Source organism: Natator depressus, chromosome 2 (assembly GCF_965152275.1).
Source record: "Natator depressus isolate rNatDep1 chromosome 2, rNatDep2.hap1, whole genome shotgun sequence".
Taxonomy (NCBI): domain Eukaryota; kingdom Metazoa; phylum Chordata; order Testudines; family Cheloniidae; genus Natator; species Natator depressus.
Window position 1 is genome coordinate 63,292,273 of NC_134235.1, and position 17,359 is coordinate 63,309,631.

A 17,359-nucleotide genomic window follows, 5' to 3' on the forward strand; every position below is an offset into this window, starting at 1 on the left:
ATATGTTACACTTAGAGTATACCCAGACATTGCATCACTGATTGCGTCTCCACTGGGAAGCTGCCCTGAAAGGTCTAGGTGTCTGCTACTGTTCAGCAGATGGGTGTCATAGATGTCAGATTTTTCTGATGTCCACTAAATCATAAAAGCATAGTTTCCTTCATGACATTGATTTTCTCAAATGGCCAGTGATGCAATCACTGCCATAAAGCTGAGGTCCGCTGACAACATATGATCTTATGTTTCCATCATGTCTAGTTGGCAGCCGGCATCAAGCGGAGTGTCCCAAGGGTCAGTCCTGGGGCCGGTTTTGTTCAATATCTTCATTAATGATCTGGAGGATGGTGTGGACTGCACCCTCAGCAAGTTTGCAGATGACACTAAACTGGGAGGAGTGGTAGATAGGTTGGAGAGTAGGGATAGGATGCAGAGGGACCTAGACAAATTAGAGGACTGGGCCAAAAGAAATCTGATGAGGTTCAACAAGGACAAGTGCAGAGTCCTCCACTTAGGCTGGAAGAATCCCATGCACTGCTCCAGACTAGGGACCGAATGGCTAGGCAGCAGTTCTGAAATAGAGGACCTAGGGGTTACAGTAGACGAGAAGCTGGATATGAGTCAACAGTGTGCCCTTGTTGCCAAGAAGGCTAACGGCATTTTGGACTGTATAAGTAGGGGCATTGCCAGCAGATTGAGGGACGTGATCATTCCCCTCTATTCGACATTGGTGAGGCCTCATCTGGAGTACTGTGTCCAGTTTTGGGCCCCACACTACAAGAAGGATGTGGAAAAATTGGAACGCTTCCAGCGGAGGGCAACAAAAACGATTAGGGGACTGGAACCCATGACTTATGAGGAGAGGCTGAGGGAACTGGGATTATTTAGTCTGCAGAAGAGAAGAATGAGGGGGGATTTGATAGCTGCTTTCAACTACCTGAAAGTGGGTTCCAAAGAGGATGGATCTAGACTGTTCTCAGTGGTAGCAGATGACAGAACGAGGAGTAATGGTCTCAAGTTGCAGTGGGGGAGGTTTAGGTTGGATATTAGGAAAAAGTGTTCACTAGGAGGGTGGTGAAGCACTGGAATGCGTTACCTAGGGAGGTGGTGGGATCTCCTTCCTTTGAGGTTTTTAAGGTCAGGCTTGACAAAGCCCTGGCTGGGATGATTTAGTTGGGGACTGGTCTTACGTTGAGCAAGGGATTGGATTAGATGACCTCCTGAGGTCCCTTCCAACCCTGATATTCTATGATTCTGTGATCATCCGTAATACTGAATATGCCTGATGATAATGATGTGTGAGGCTGGGTTTCTCTGATGTAAACTGATTGACAAGCTTGTTTTGTTCCCTACTGTCGAACACCTTCTGTGTTTGGATTTTCTTCATGCTAAGAGATGTACTATTTTTGCAGAGGTCAATTGTGATAATTCATCAGACTGTGTTTCACTCTAACAGAAGGTAATGTGTGGCTAGGTTTTTCTGATATGAATTGATGTTTGAGCCTGGATTTCCATGAAACTAATGGATATAGCTACATTTCCCTGACGCCCAATGATGAATGAGTCTGGCTTTCTTTGATATTCTCTGATGCATGGTGCTAAATTTCACTGGTATAAACCAATGCATGGTACTGAGTATCCTTGGCTTAATATGATACATGAGGCTGGGTTTCCCTTTTCTGGACATAAAGAGGTGTACAAGGATAAATTTCTCTGACATTCAGTGATCTATGATGCTACATTTCTCTGATGTTCAGAGAAACTCCTTCCCATGCATTAAGCAGTTGCAGTCTTTTCACACTTCAGCAAAGACGCAGCCCTATGCATTACTGGTTATCAGCAAACCTGAGCTTCTTCCACCATTTACATCAGTGACAACAGATCTCAGGCACCATTTTTATCAGACAGCGCCAGTCTCATGGATGCCTAGACAGAAGAGATGGCTACATTATGAATCACTTTACATGAAATAAATGTACTTTATCAGGGTTGGGTTTGTTTGGTTTTTGGTTTTGGATACATCTTTTTACATCTGGAAATCTCAGCCTCACTCAGGATTTTATATTCTGAAAAACTCCGTCTCACACATCACATAGAAACCAAGTGTTGTGCAATACTGTACTTCAGGAACAAACAAACAAACAAAAAGAGTCCGATCTATCTCTTTATGTCTGAGAGAGTAACCCAGCCTCATACATTTACTTCTTGGAAACATCATCTCTTCATTCACTTTCCAACAGGGAATCTAGGCCTCAACTGTCACAGTGCGTCAGAGAAATCAAGTTTCATGAATTTCTTTGTACATCAAGGGAAACACATCCTGAAGTATTAATTATTATCAGGAAATTGCAGCTCATTTATCAGCTCTTGTGACCTTCAGTCCAGAGGTCTGTCACATTTATCTTGAATAAAGAAACCTTTATCAGAAGACAGAGAGAAAATCAAAGTGAATCAAAGTTAAGCCATATTAAAACCATTTATAATCTAAGGTCTGGGTAACAGTTTAGCTAGATAGTCTAACTTTTTGTATTTATGGATTTAATCTAGAGTAAAAGTCTTAGGACCAATTATTGTGTCGGTGCACAACTCCGGTTGACTTCTCTCTCTTTCTCAGTATCTCAGTCTGTGTCATAGAATCTTAGAAATGCAGGCCTAAATTAACCTCAAGAGGTCATCTAGTCCAGCACCCGCTGCTGAGGCAGGACCAAATTTACCTAGACTACCCCTGACAGGAGTTTGTCTAACCTGTTCTTAAAAAGCTCCAGTGATGGGATTCCACAACGTCCCTTAGAAGCCAATTCTAGTGCTTAACTATACTTATAGTTAGAAAGTTGTTCCTAACGTCTAACCTAAATCTCCCTTGTTGCAGATTAAGCCCATTATTTCTTATCCTGACTTCAGTGGATGTGGAGAGCAATTGATCACTGTCCTCTTTATAACAGCTCTTTACATATTTGAAGACTAACAGGTCCACCTTCAGTCTTCTTTTCTCAAGACAAAGCATATCCATGTTTTTAAGCCCTTCCTGATAGTTCAGGTTTTCTAAACCTTTTATCATTTTTGTTGCTCTCCTCTGGACTCTCTCCAATTTGTACATCTCTTTCCTAAAGTGTGGTACCAAAAACTGGACACAATACTCCAGCTTATGCCTCACCCACACCAAAGGGAGTGAGACAATTACCTCCTGGGTCTTATCTATGAAATTTCTGTTAATACACCTGTGGCAAATTGCCAGCACTACTTCGATGGGTCTCGCACTCTCTCTTCTTGGGGAGGGTTCAGGGCACCGTTTCTCGCCCCGGAACTGGGGTATTAACTGCCCCACTAGTGTCCTCGAGGAGGGGAGTGGAGAGGGAGGGACCCAGGCCAGCCCTCTACTCCAGGTCCCAGCCCAGGGGTCCTAGGGATAGCGGTAAACCGCTGGAACTAGCGGTTCCTTCCCCTGGGCTACTTCCCTCTCCTGCCCTTCAGCTTGTGGGGCTTCCTGCCCTCCCTCTGCACAAACCAGGTGTCCCTTTACCCTAGGGTCTTGCTCTTCTTAGCCCACCGCAGCACTTCTCCAAACTCTCCTCTGCTTCCCTCCAAACTGCTCTCTGCTCCAACATCAATCCACTCTGCTTCAACTCTTTCCCTTGTCTGATTGGAGCAGGGGGGCGGTTATCAGGTGACTGGCTTCAGGTGCTTTAATTGGCTTCAGGTGCTTTAATTTATTTATAGCAAACTTCCTTCCCTCTACAAAGAGAGTTGCAACATTTTCTGACAGGGAAGCTCTTGCCGGCCTATTTATATTATGTCTCAAGTCTTTTATTACTGAGCTGTTGATCCCTCTCTATCATTTGACTTCCACACAAACCTCTTTGTAAAATGAACACTGGGATTAGACTTCATCCATATAACTACATTTCTGCCACTATACAGTTCTCCACTGTGTTTTTCAGTTTGCCCAATATTTAAAGAACCAAATTAAACAGACACTTATATTCTTTTACCTTTTGTATTACTTCAAAGGAATCCTTTGAATTCAGGTCTGTGTGTAGGGTAGTTACTCATGTCCTACTTGCATGCAGTTCAACTTCACACCTGTTGTAGTTTGTCCTTTTTAGACCAAAGTCTAGCTGCGTGTTGATACCCCTTCCTCCTCATAGGGTCACTTGCTGCCTTTGGAGGATTCTTTTAGTCATAGTGTAAAGTACTATATTTCTTTAATTTGTGTAATTTATATCAAATATGATCTCACCTGGATGATCCTCCGTCTGTTACACCTGTTCATCAGCAAATCCCAGCCTCAGACCATTTATATTATGGAAAAACAGGTACAGATTTCACATTATATTGAAGAAGCACAGCACCATGGATCTTGGAGCATCAAAAATCCCCCAGTTTACATCATGTATATCTGACCTCAAGGAAACCCAGCCTCATATTACTCTTTGTTTCTGGAAAAGGAATTTGAGGCCTACATATCCTGGTTAATCAAGATACTAACCCCGAGACATCACTTTATATCAATGAAATCCCTGCTCACTCATCACTGAACACCAGGGAATCCCAACGTTATTCATCATCTTGAATTGTGAATAACTAGGGTCAGCCATGCCTTTACAGTAGAAAAACCTCAACCTCATTCATCACTTCACCACACAAGGGCTCTTTCTCCTACATCACTCTACACCAGAAACAGAGCAGACTAGCCATGTGTGTTATTTTACATCACTGGCTTACCTATGAGTTTACATAGGATGTTTCAGCATCAATCATTTTATATAAAGGAGCTACCTTTGCCCATCACTGCATACCAAAGAAACCCAACTTTCAGCATCACTTTGATAGAAAACCAGCATCACGCATCACTTTACATTAGAACAAAAAACAGCCTCATGTAGCACTTTAAATCAGAGGATTCCAGATCCAAAATGATTCAAGAAACAGGGTTTCCCTGGTATAAATAGATTAATGAGGAAAGATTTTACTGATTAAATCTGATAAATGATATTGTGCTTTCTATATCTAATATGATGTGCAAGGCCAGGTAGCAAGAATGGGAAAAGATACATAAGACTAAGCTTCCTTCAGAGTGTGATAAATGAGATTTAGTTTCTCTTTTATTATACAATTCACGGGGGTCAGTTTTCCTGCGGCAAAGGAATACAACAGTCTGTGTCTTTCTCATAGAAAGTGGTGCTTTATGTTGAATTTTCTGTATTTAAAGACAATATTTTAGGCTGGAAGTATGAGTCTGAACAGATACCAAATATATTTTGGACAGGCAGATCTCTTAATTCAAGATAATGCATGGTTTTATAATTTATTAGTATATTTACCTGTCTCTTATGACTTAGCAATATTTATTCAAATTAAACAACAACCCCACACCCTTAGAGCTAATAGTGGGTTGTAGATATCTGTGCAAAGGAGCTGTCCAATTCATTTTACTGGATATACTGACCTCTGGTGGTTCATAACTGAGTATGACATTTCTTAATTCTTAAAATTTCTTAATTCTGAGCCACAATAACACCAAAACATTTTTTCTTTACAATAACTAATCCATCTAATTATTCAGGTATTTGAATATTTATATGCATTTAATTAGAAAAGGTAAATGTCAATTTCCAAAAGTGTCTTTGGTGCACACTTTGCTCAATGCGAACATTTGAAGGGCCACATTCTGCCTTTTTTGTTTTCCCTAACACCAGGGAGTTTTTCTTTTATTATTTGTGAGAATTATGATTAGTTTATAAAGGTTAGTTTTAATATGGCAACTGATATTGTTCATATCTGTGCACTATTATCTGAGTACATTGACTCTATTAGTTATTTTAGTTTAACTCTGTTGATAATATGAGAACATCTCTGCATGGCTGAACTCTCTGTCTGTCTAACTTGGCCTTTTCATATACAAAATATTTTGAATCATCAAATGAATATGAATCATCCCTTGCCAATGGTTCTTTCCTAGCAGAAAGTTTCCCAAGTTCAGAACAGATAGTCAATGCGTCTTTTTCTAATGTTAATTTTCAGTGTGTGCATTATTTCCATAGCTTTTCCTATAATATAAAATGAACTACTTTTCTGTCTTTAGGACAAGACTTGAAGCCCCAGTGGATATTTTATCAATTTAAGGATTGTGTAAGGACTTCAAAAGACTGACCTCATATTAATAATACTGCCCTTTGATTTTACTTTTGGACGCTTCAGTTTTATTTTTGGCTAGTCTCTTTATGCCTTGTCTTCACTAGGATTTAATAGTTATTTTTAACATGTGTTAGTTTTTCCCAGTGAAGGCAAGGCCTAAAAGTGTTCCATTCAAGTCCATTTTAACAATGCAACTCAAAATGTACAGTAACAGCCAAAACACTGATAACAAGCTAACTCTCCACTGAGTTAATGATTTGTTCCTAAATTGTAACGATAATTATCTTTTCCCTTTACCGCCTATCTTTGATTTTAATTTCCTAGAGATGTAGAATATATTTGAAAACTGAAACATTCATGAAAGTATATTTTCTCAGTAGCTTACTGGCATTAGTGTTCCAGCCTTTTCAGTGATTCACTTTTAATTACACATCAAAGACTAAGGCGATTATTAAGACAGATTATTAAAGGTATTTAGGTGATGTAGTGGTAACCGATTTAAGAGCCTCAGTGGTTGTCTATACAAACACTTTGTTTGTGAAAGCTGGAGTGCAAATCTACCCCACACTAGCCTGCTGTTCACTAAGGGTCCACATAAACCCTGCTGCCATATATTAAAAGTTCCAAAATGCACTTTAATCTGCTCCCATTTCAAAGCAGGATAGCTCAAAGAGCACTAGGGGGCATTTAGAGCATGGCAGGCTACTGCAGGGTATGTTTACACCCCAGTTTGCCACAAATTAAGTGTTCATTTAGGCAGGACCTAAATCTCACTTTCAAAAGGATTTAGGCACTTAGGAGCTAAAATTCCATTGACAGTCAATGTGACAAATGAACTGCTCCGTAGTCTTTGGTATGTTATCATTCAAAATTGTTGCGCATCTTGTAAGTCTAATCCTCTTACTTCTTCTGAGGTAATCAACAGTGCTGTGCTCTCGCTGGGTAAATCTGTGCAACACTGTCTCTGTCTCTTTGGTCACAGCCTTTCAGGATCCACTCACAAGCACAGTTTTCAGAAACAATGTTGTTTTTCATCCAAACTAACTCCCCATTGGGATTTCTAATTATTATGGCCTCTTCTTTCCTATGGCCATCAATAAAGAGCTTATAAGAACCCATGTCTGAGCCTCTTGCACCCACAACATATTGTGTGTAATGCTATCTGTTCTCCCCGAAAGGTTCTCCTTTACCTGTACAACAGCTCCATTTTCTTTAGGGCCTTGCTTTGCCGTTTCCAAATCTCAGGTCTCAGAGAGGAGCATTAACCCCTCCTCTTGTACTTCAGCTGCTTCTTGGGCATGCCTTTTTTTCCTCACCAGCTTGGAGGCTTTCCCTGGCAGGCACAGCCTCACCCGGTCTGTCTTGGGCCTGACATTCCCTGGGGTTCAGTTCCTTGTTGGGGGCTACCTTTTCACCCTCCAATGATTCAGTCTTCTTATCCTGTGCCTTGATAACCTGGGACTCTTGAATGGCTTTTTCACAAAGCTCCCTCAGCTCCTTCTGTCATTCATTGTCCTCCTTTTTTATGCTCATGCAGACTAACTCTTGCTCTTGTTTTATGGCTACAGCTAGGATCCAGTCCCATGAAGAGCGTATTTCCTCTAGCTCCTGCAAGGCTACTGCCTTTTGGCCCTCTGGGGTGCTGAGTTGTGCCATGACTTCCTCTTTGACCCTATTGGCACAGCAACCTTATTTTCTACCTTTCTCCATTCCAATGGGGATTGTTTGTTGGGTAGCTGGAGATCTTACTGCAGCTTCTATAGTTGACACAGGCTATGGACGAACATGCTAAGTCCTTCACTGGGTGGTGAATCCATTCCCTTACAACTTTGTGCAGGGTGCTTGAATAATTACCCCATTCTCCTCTGGGGATGTAAGCTTCCGTATCAACTGTCACCAGGCTTTCTATTTCAAAGTTCATGCTTGTGCACTTATTGCACCTCTGTGCCTCCTCCTGGACTGTCACCTTCAGTTCTCTCGGTTCCTCTGTTTGCTCCAGGGGGTGGTTGTTGGCTTAGAAGGATTCTTGTAGCTGAGTTTAGAAGTTGTCCCATTGCCTTATGAGCATCTCTTTCTCACTCTGTTGCTGCTGCAGCTCCAGGCTAAGCATTATGCTCTGGTCTCTCAGACACATCTCCTGAATCTTCAGCATCTGGATCTGGTCCTGGCAGGCTTGTCGAGCCACCTCACGTGCCTTCTGCTGGCTGTGTAGTTGGTCCTTGGAGACACTCCGCGTAGATGTCTGAAGACCCTGTTACATTTTATGGTGTGAAGCTGCAGCAATTTCAGCTCCTTGTCCTTCCTGCCCTGGATCTCCTCGATTTGTGGTCTTGCTATGACTAAAAGGAGTTTCCTTCTCTACCAGTATCTGCAGAAAACTCTTTTCGATTTTTAATGCGCTTATCCAGCTCATCCTGAAGCCTGGAGATCTGTTTTTTCACAATCTATACATTCTGCAATTGTTCCTTCCTTCAGCAGCCTCTGCTCTTCTTTCTCCATCAGCAGCTGCTGGGTCTGGGAGGGGCTGCTGTCTGGTGTCTGCCTGTCTGCAGGCTCTGCCTCTTGCGTTGGGGGTCCTGGGGGCTACCCTCTACCCCCCACCCCTGTCCTCAGCCTGATGGAGTACTTCCTTTTGTATTGCTCCTGCAGGGGTGCCACATTTTTCTGGAGTGCTGTGTTCTCAGTCTGTAGCTTCAGTTGCTCCCCATCTATAGGGCCCGGGGTCTGTGAAGCACTGGGACTCTGTATTAAATCCTCTTGTCCTCTTCCAGCCATTCAGTCTGAGAACACTTCTCAGAGGACTTCTGCATGAGCATGCTGTTCTGGAGGTGAAAGTCATCCTCCAGGCTATGTAGCTTGTTCTGGGGCATCTCATTGTCATGGAGCAGCACCTCAACTTCCCAAGTCTTTCCACTTTTACTCACAGCCTTCTGAGCCGTGTCAGATTCCTTGTCCACAAATACTGCATGCTGGTCAGCTCTGCACTGTTCTTCTGCGGCTCATCTGACAGCTGACGGTTGTGAGTCTGGAGTTCTAGCAGTTGCCCCTGCATGCACTGGAGTTCCTCTTGGTCGTCTTCTCATCTCAAGACGTGGCTGTTACTCCAAATCCTTTCAACTTGGTGCTGGCCAATGTCTGTCCACCCTTTCTGCAGCATCTCTATTGGGGCCAAAAGGCTTGTTCAGGTCCTTTCCATTTTGTCTCCTGGGAACTTGTCCTGTTAACAGTCCCTTCTTCCCCTGGGTTGCCTCGTGGCCATATGAAACTGGTGCTTCCTGGACTCTGAGTCCTATTGCTGTTGTTGCCAGATTACCCTTCCAAAGCAATGAGGGAAGATGTGTACTTGGACACCATCATATCTCCTATCATCCTTATAGTCTATATAAGTCTATATTTGCTTTCCTAAACTGATTGTCCCTCGTTAAACTTTTGCTGTGGCACTCCTCAGTTTGAACTATACAGTACTCTCAGCCCTGCTTCCCTTCTAAAGTTAAGGTTCCCTGGCCTCGCGTATTGGCCACCACTACAACTGGTCCTTCCCAGCCACGTGCCATCTGGCCTTTGATATCTTGTTCATGTGTACAGTCCTCCAGTGTGGGGACTACTTTAGACATCGCCTAATGGAGCAGCACCCTCAACTGCTGAGCCTCTTGGATGTTAACCCAGGCGTTCTCTTGTAGAAGGCCACATTCCCTATGCAATGCCATAATCAGCCCCTGTATCTTAGATTCAACTAGGTAACTTACCTCTACTAACTCAATCTACGTCTTTGGTAGTCTCTGGGTTTGCTTCCCTTTTTGGAATAATTTTACTAGGAAAGCCCACATTTGCATCTGCAAACTGAATAAATGCTCCACCATCTCATTAGTAATCTTGCTCCACCTGTTCCCTGAGACGCTGAGGACTTTGGGACCTAGGCTGACCTTCCCCACCTTCTAAGCGATTTTTTTCTGGTTCCTGTATTATGCCCTTCAAACGTCTCAAACTCTTATGCCCTGAGCCTGAAGGAGGCATCACCATATCCACAATAAATGGGGCGAAGCGTGAACCCCATTGTTGAGCACTTAAGCTGGCCTCTATATCCTGGGTCTGCCCAGACATACAGCCTCTGACACACTGTAGTGATGTCCCATCTGTGGTTTAGAGCTCTTTCTAGACAATGTCTCTTTACGTGCCCCAGCTCCCCACACTAGAAACATATTATCCCTGGGACTTCACTCTTCTCAGTACCAAACTATGATTCATCAGACGTTTTGTTTGGCTTTATTATCCATCGAGGTCTCTGGCATCTGAGATGCAGTGTTCTGCATAACCTGGACCTCCCCAAGTGTGTCAGTGCTCTGCATCACCAAGCAACCCCTTTGTCTCTGCCATTCTAGGGACAAGCCCAACTTTCTGGATGCTGTGGTGGATACTGGGCTCCCTGCCATTCCCAGGACAGGTGCTCTTGGAGTCCTTGCTGCTGCCCCATCTGTAGATATGGGATATCCAATATTTAGTGCTCAAGAGGGATGTAAGCATTGCTCTGTATCATCATCCCTCCTTTATGGGAGGGGCTCTCATATCCCACTTTTCGTACCATGTGTAATATGGGTCCTTTATCTGTTGGTGCTCCCTTGTTGGTGCTACACCACCTGACTCCATCCCACTTTCTGTCACCACACACAATTCTGTTTTCATCAAGTTCTCGTTATGGCCCAGTCCTTTGGCCAATACTCTCTTTCCCCTTCAGGATAATGGGGAGTCAGAAGTTCCATGGCTCCAGTGGGGCCAGACAGCGTTAGGTCTCTTGGGTTTAGAGCCTTCTCCAAAGTCTTTGGATGGAGTAGGCAGGGGAACTCATACCTTTCCACTCTAGTCAGCTCCTGCTCAGTGCCCATGTTTGGAATAGCCAGAACCAATCCTTCTCAGTCCCTTGCTGCTCCCTAAGCTACCTCTCCTCTTCTGTGAGCTTCCCCAGCCACCTCCTGTGCCACTTCTCCTTCCTTGGAGTGTCAGCTTCTCAGGCAGCTTCTCACCAGTTTGCTGGAGGGATCCTCTCTCCGTTCTCTCACTAAAGTCAATGGCAAATTCCCATTGATTTCAACAGGGCCAGGGTTTCACCTTTTAATTTTTATATTGATCATATTTGCCAATTACAGTAAATTTTTAGGGCCAGCCACTTGCCCACCCATAGCAGCACTTCACCTGGAGTCTCCTTCTCTGCCCCTATTGCCCCTCAGTCTCCTGCTCTCCCCTACTTTGTGCCCTAACTTTCCTTTGTCCTATTTAGCTTTTAAACATTTAAAATTAAAATTTTTAAATCTAAAAGTGTTGATTAAAAACACATTTAAAGCCTGATCAGGGCAGGGGACAGAATGGAAGCAAGAAAAACTCATCCAGTAGTTTGGACACCCACATGGGATTTCAGAGACCTCAGTTCACTTCCCTGCTCCACCACAGACTTCCTGTGTGACCCTTGAACACTTAATCTCTCTCTGCCTCAATTTTGTAAAATGGGGATAATATCACTTCCCTAACACACAGGGGTGCAGTGATGACCCTGTTTTCCTCCTTTCCCCATACCACATAGCTTGCAATGTCGATATAAAAACTTTTGATTAACTGATGTCTGATTGTCATGGGTATCAATGTCAGCAATGAACACATCAGTGCCTCAAGTGCTGTGAGGCTTTGTCACCAATGTGTTTGTCATTGAGCTCTGTAGTCATCGAAGAGTCCCATACAATGGCATCACATGAAGGCAGACAACTAAATATTGACAAATTTGATAAGTGCTTGTATATAAATGCTAGATGTCTAAATGTAAGCAGGGTCTGAATGAATTCTTCTCTGACAGCTAGCTAGAGACTTTAGGTGTGTTCATGTAAATACAATTTGCTCCTGCTCTGCTTAGATATCCAGCAGATAGAGCGGTGTTTTGCTCAAAGTAATCAACTTTAGCTGGTGTTGGGTTACCAATCACTTTAGTACTGAATGCAGGGATAGTAAAATGCTGTTACCAATGCTGTAATTATTGTATGAATAAATGGGAGCAGAACTGTACTTAACCTGTCCCAATGCGGGGGCCACCCTCAGCTGAAAGGACCTCGTTAAGCCAGGGGCTTGAATGCCAGAGCCCTGTGAAAGTAAGAGGGGTGGGGACAGGTGTCCCAGCCAGGAGGTGTGGACCTTTCCGCAAGGGTCCTCCCTGGATTGTTTTAACCTGTTTCCCTCCCCCTCCCCCCAACACACACACACACACACACACACACACTTCAAAGAAAGAGCTAAAGAGGCTTCATTAGGTGCCTCTTTGTTATTTTAAATGCTGAAATCAGCTGTGGTAGGACTGTGTTTCTGCCCTGCCTAAGAGCTAAAAATTACTAAGAGACTGATGTGCAAAGGTCACAGCAGAGAGGCAGGTGGCAGCAGAAAGTGACTGACAGTTGGCTGGTGGTGAGCAGCCAACTGGAGGAGAGGGGCAGCAAGGGTGGTGCATAGACAGCCAGCAGGAGTGGCCGGCGATCAGCCAGCAGGGCAGCTGGCAGAGAGGCGTGGCGAGTGGCCAGCAGGGCAGCTGGAGGAGAGGGCCAAAGCACAGCCCCACATAGAGGCATGGTGACTGTCCAACAGGGCAGCTAGCAAGTGCGCGGTCAGTGGAGCCAGTAAGGTGCCTCTTTACCCCCCATCCACCCAGGGTGGGAAGTGAACTCTGCAGATGAACCTCTGAACTCTGAGTCTGCACTGATCAATGACAGCAACTGTGAGTGGGGTGCAGAGAAGGGTCAAGCATGTGAAAGGGACTTTTGAGTTGCTGGATTTAAGATCCTGAGGGGAAAAGGACTCTGTCCAACTTACTTGGGGTGGGTCTTTTACTCAAAGTTTGTTTATGAACCCTGATTGTGGTGTTTTCCCAAATTAATGCTGAGTTATTCCCCTCCTTTTATTAAAAGTTTCCTTTCTACACTCAGACTCTGTGCTTGTGTGTGGGGAAGTATTGCCACTCAGAGGCACGTAGGGGCAGTGTGTAATTTTCCCAGGTTACTGGGTGGGGGCTCAAGTATGTTCTGTGTTGTATCAATGGAAAGGAACTCCTAGATATTGAACCTGGCCCTGGTTGCTGCTGGCTGCACCTGCAGAAAGGTTACACTAAGATGAGTGAACTTGAGTGCCTGGTATTATGAGGATATTGATATAAAAGGCATCACAGAAACTTGGTGGAATGATGATAAGCAATGGGAAATGCAGGGTACAAAATATATAGGAATGATAGAGTAAGTTATGCTGGTGGATATGGCACAATATGTGAAAGAAAGCGTAAAGTCAAATATAGTACAAAACTTAAATGAATCAGTCTATACCATAGAATCTCAATAGATAGAAATTTCATGCTTGAATAAGAAGATTATAGCAGTAGAAATGTGCTACGAGTCACCTGACTAGGATAGTGACGGTGGTTGTGAAATGCTCAGGGAGAGTAGACAGGCTACAAAACCAGAAAACCAAGCAACAAGGGGGGATTTTCCAGCTATCCCCATACTGATTGGGAACATGGCAGGATGCAGAGATATAATTTTTAGGTACCATGAATGACTGCTTCTTGGAGCAGCTAGTCCTGGAACCCACAAGGGGAGAAGCAATTCTTGATTTAGCCCTAAGGGAAGCACAGGATCTGGTCCAAGAGGTGAACTGCTCAGAACTAGCAAACATAATGTAATTTTAATTTAACATCCTTGTAGGGGGGAAATACCAAAGAAACCCACCATAATAGCATTTAACTTCTAAAAGAGGAACTACACAAAAATGAGGAAGCTAATTAAACAGAAATTAAAAGGGAATGTCACAAGAGTGAAATGCTTGTGAGCTGCATGAAAACTATTTTAAAACACCCTAATAGAGGCTCCAATTAAGTGTGTATGTCAAATAAAAAAAACAGTAAGAGGACAAAAAAAAAAGACACCAGCTAAACAACAGAGTAAAAGATGATTACAAGCAAAAAGGTATCCTTTAAAAATTAGAAATCAAATCCTACTGAGGAAAATATAGTAGTGTGTAAAAATATAATTAGGTAGGCCACAAAAAAAATTGAAAGGCAAGTAGCAGACATAAAAACTAACAGTAACAAAATTTTGAGTACATCAGAAGCAGGAAGTCTGAAAAACAATCAATGTGGCCATTGGATGATTGAGTGCTAAAGGAGCACTCAAGGAAGACAAGGCTGTTGGAGAGAAGCTAAATTAATTTTTTGCATCAGTTTTTACAGCAGAGGAAGTGAGGGAGAGTCCTGCAGCAGAGCCATTCTTTTTAGGTGACAAATCTGAGAAACTGTCCCAGATAGAGGTGTCAATACAGGAGGTTTTGGAATAAATTGATAAGTTAAAAATAAGTCACCAAGACCAGATGGTATTCACGCAAGAGTTCTGAAGGAACTCAAATATGAAATTGCAGAACTACTAACTGTGGCATGTAAACTATTGCTTAAATCATCTATACCAGATAACTGGGGGATAGCTAATATAACACCAATTTCTATAAAAGGCCCCAGAGGCAATCTTGGCTATTACAGGCCAGTAAGCATAACTTCAGTACCAGGCAAATTGGTTGAAACTATAGTAAAGAACAGAATAATCAGACACGTAGATGAACACAGTATGTTGGGGAGGAGTCAACATGTTTTTTGTAAACGGAAATAATGCATCACCAATCTATCTGAATTATTTGAGGGCATCAACAAACACATAGACAAGGGTATCCAGTTGATATAGTGTACTTGGATTTTCAGAAAGTCTTTGACAAGATCCCACCCCAAAGGCTCATAAGCAAAGTAAGCAATCATGGGATAAGAGTCATGGTCCTCTCATGGATCAGTAACTGGTTAAAAGTAGTAAACAAAGGGTAGGAATAAGTGGTCAGTTTTCACAATGGAGGGAAATAAACAACAGGACCCCCCAAGGATCTGTACTGAGACCTGTGTTGTTCAACATATTCATAAATGATCTGGAAAAAGGGTAAACAGTGAGGTGGCAAAATTTGTCGACAATAGAAAAGTATTCAAAATAGTTAAGACCAACACTGATTGCAAAGAGTTCTCACAAAACTAGGTGACTAGGCAGCAAAAAGGCAGATGAAATTCAATGTTGATAAGTGCAAAGTAATGCACGTTGGAAAACATAATCCAAACTATACATATACAATAATGGGGTGTAAATTAAGTGTTACCACTCAAGAAAGATATTGGAGTCATTGTGGATAGTTCTCTGAAAACATCCTCTCAATGTGCAGGAGCAGTAAAAAAAAAAAAGCATCAGAATTTTAGGAATCATTAGAAAAGGGATAGATAAGACAGAAAATATCATAATGCCACTATATAAATCCATGGTACTCCCACTCCATGAATACTGTCTGCCCCATCTCAAAAAAGATATATTAGAATTGGAAAAGGTACACAGAAAGACAACAAAAATTATTAGGAGTATGGAACAGCTTCCATGTGAGGAGAGATTACATGTTCATCTTAGAATAGAGAAGACCAATGAAGGTACGATAAAGGTCTATAAAATCATGAGTGGTGGTGAGAAAGTGCATAACAGTTTTTTATGCAATCATGTAACACAAGAACCGGGGGTCAGCCAATTAAATTAAAAGGGAGCACGTTTAAAACTAACATAAGAAAGTACTTCTTCATACAATGCACAGGCAACCTGTCGAACCGGTTGCCAGGGGATGTTGTGAAGGACAAAAAAGTATAACTGGGTTCAAAAAAGAATTAGATAAGTTCATGGAGGATAGGTCCATCAATTGCTATTTGCCAAGGTGGTCAGGGATGCAACCTTATGCTCTGGGAGTTCCTAAGCCTCTGACTGCCAGAAGCTGGGACTGGATGGCAGGGGATGGATCCCTTGATAATTGCCCTGTTCTGTTCATTCCCTTTGAAGCATCTGGCATTGGCCAATGTTGGAAGACAGGATACTGAGCTAGATGGACTACTGGTCTGACCCACAATGGCCATTCCTTTGTTTTTATGTTGTGTTCTAAGGGTAGGATTTTCAAAAGTGTTCAAGACTGTACTCACGTACTCAGATCTGCTCCCATTGAAGTCAGACTTCTGAAAGTCCGTCTACCAATTCAGAGTTTAGCAACCATCTGGAAGTAATGAACTGGCAGTGGAACGCAAAGTGCTGATGTACCAAATTAACACAGCACCCAGGTGCTGATGTGTTATTTCCAGCTGTTGATCAGTCTCCATCATTCAAGTGCATAGACTTCAACGACAAGCACATTAGGATCTTGATGTTGTGGTGCTTTTGTGCCAGTGTGTTTATCGTTGCATTATATTATTGCTAGAGCTGGTCAAGTAATGTGGAAAGTTGAAATACTTTTTCAAAACAAAGGGCAAGTATTTTCCAAAAAATATCCCCTTTTTCTTTTGCCCAACTCTAAAAATCAGGTTCAATAAAACTTTAAAAATTGTGTTATTTTCCTTGATTCTCTTTTTTCCTTTGCTTCTGTATTTTTTCTTGCATTTATTTGATTGCTATATATGTCTCTCGGTCTCCCCCACTCATTTGTTTCCTAATACAGATTTTTTTTCTCCTCTGATTCTCTATTTCTTCACCTGAACTTATTCCTTTTCCATCCCAATATATTCTCCTTCAGCGTACATCTCTGTGCCCTATATTTTATTCTATTTTCATACCTTCATCATGTTTCTTCTCTTGCTTCATCTCTGTCTCCACCTCTCACTTTTCATCACCACATCTAGATTACCCTGTCTAGGCCACCCTCTACAGTTCCTCCCCACATTACTCTTTGTCAAACTTTACATTCCCTACTTCCACCCTATTTTCTTTGCTAGTTCACAACTTCTGTCCTTTCCCCAGGCTCCCCTTTCCACCCCATACCTTCTCCAGCCTCTCCCAATCCCCATGGTTTGCCAGTTCCAATCTCCATCCCCTCCTCCAGGGGTTTCACTCAACAGTTCACACTTTCCATCCCTTGTTAGAGGTAGATAAAGAGTGTGGAGGGGTGGCCCCTTCTTGGCCCCATTTTAGTATTAATATCCATGTAGGTGTTACAAGTGAGTATGGCCTGTGGTCCCCAGAAAGATACTGGCCACCTCCTATGCCAGGTCACAACCGGGAGAAGCTACTTGCATAGTCTTGTCTTTTCCCACCCAGAAGGGTCAGCTAGGAAAGAATCCTATTGGCTTAAGAACATAAGCTTTTGTGTGGAGATATAAGTAAGA

At 42.7% G+C, this 17,359-nt stretch overlaps 1 pseudogene; it reads right to left on the bottom strand.

Moving 5' to 3' along the window:
* Positions 1 to 8,146: 8,146 nt before the first annotated feature.
* On the bottom strand, positions 8,147 to 16,838 carry LOC141981849 (GRIP1-associated protein 1 pseudogene; annotated as a pseudogene).
* Between the last annotated feature and the right edge of the window lie 521 nt (positions 16,839 to 17,359).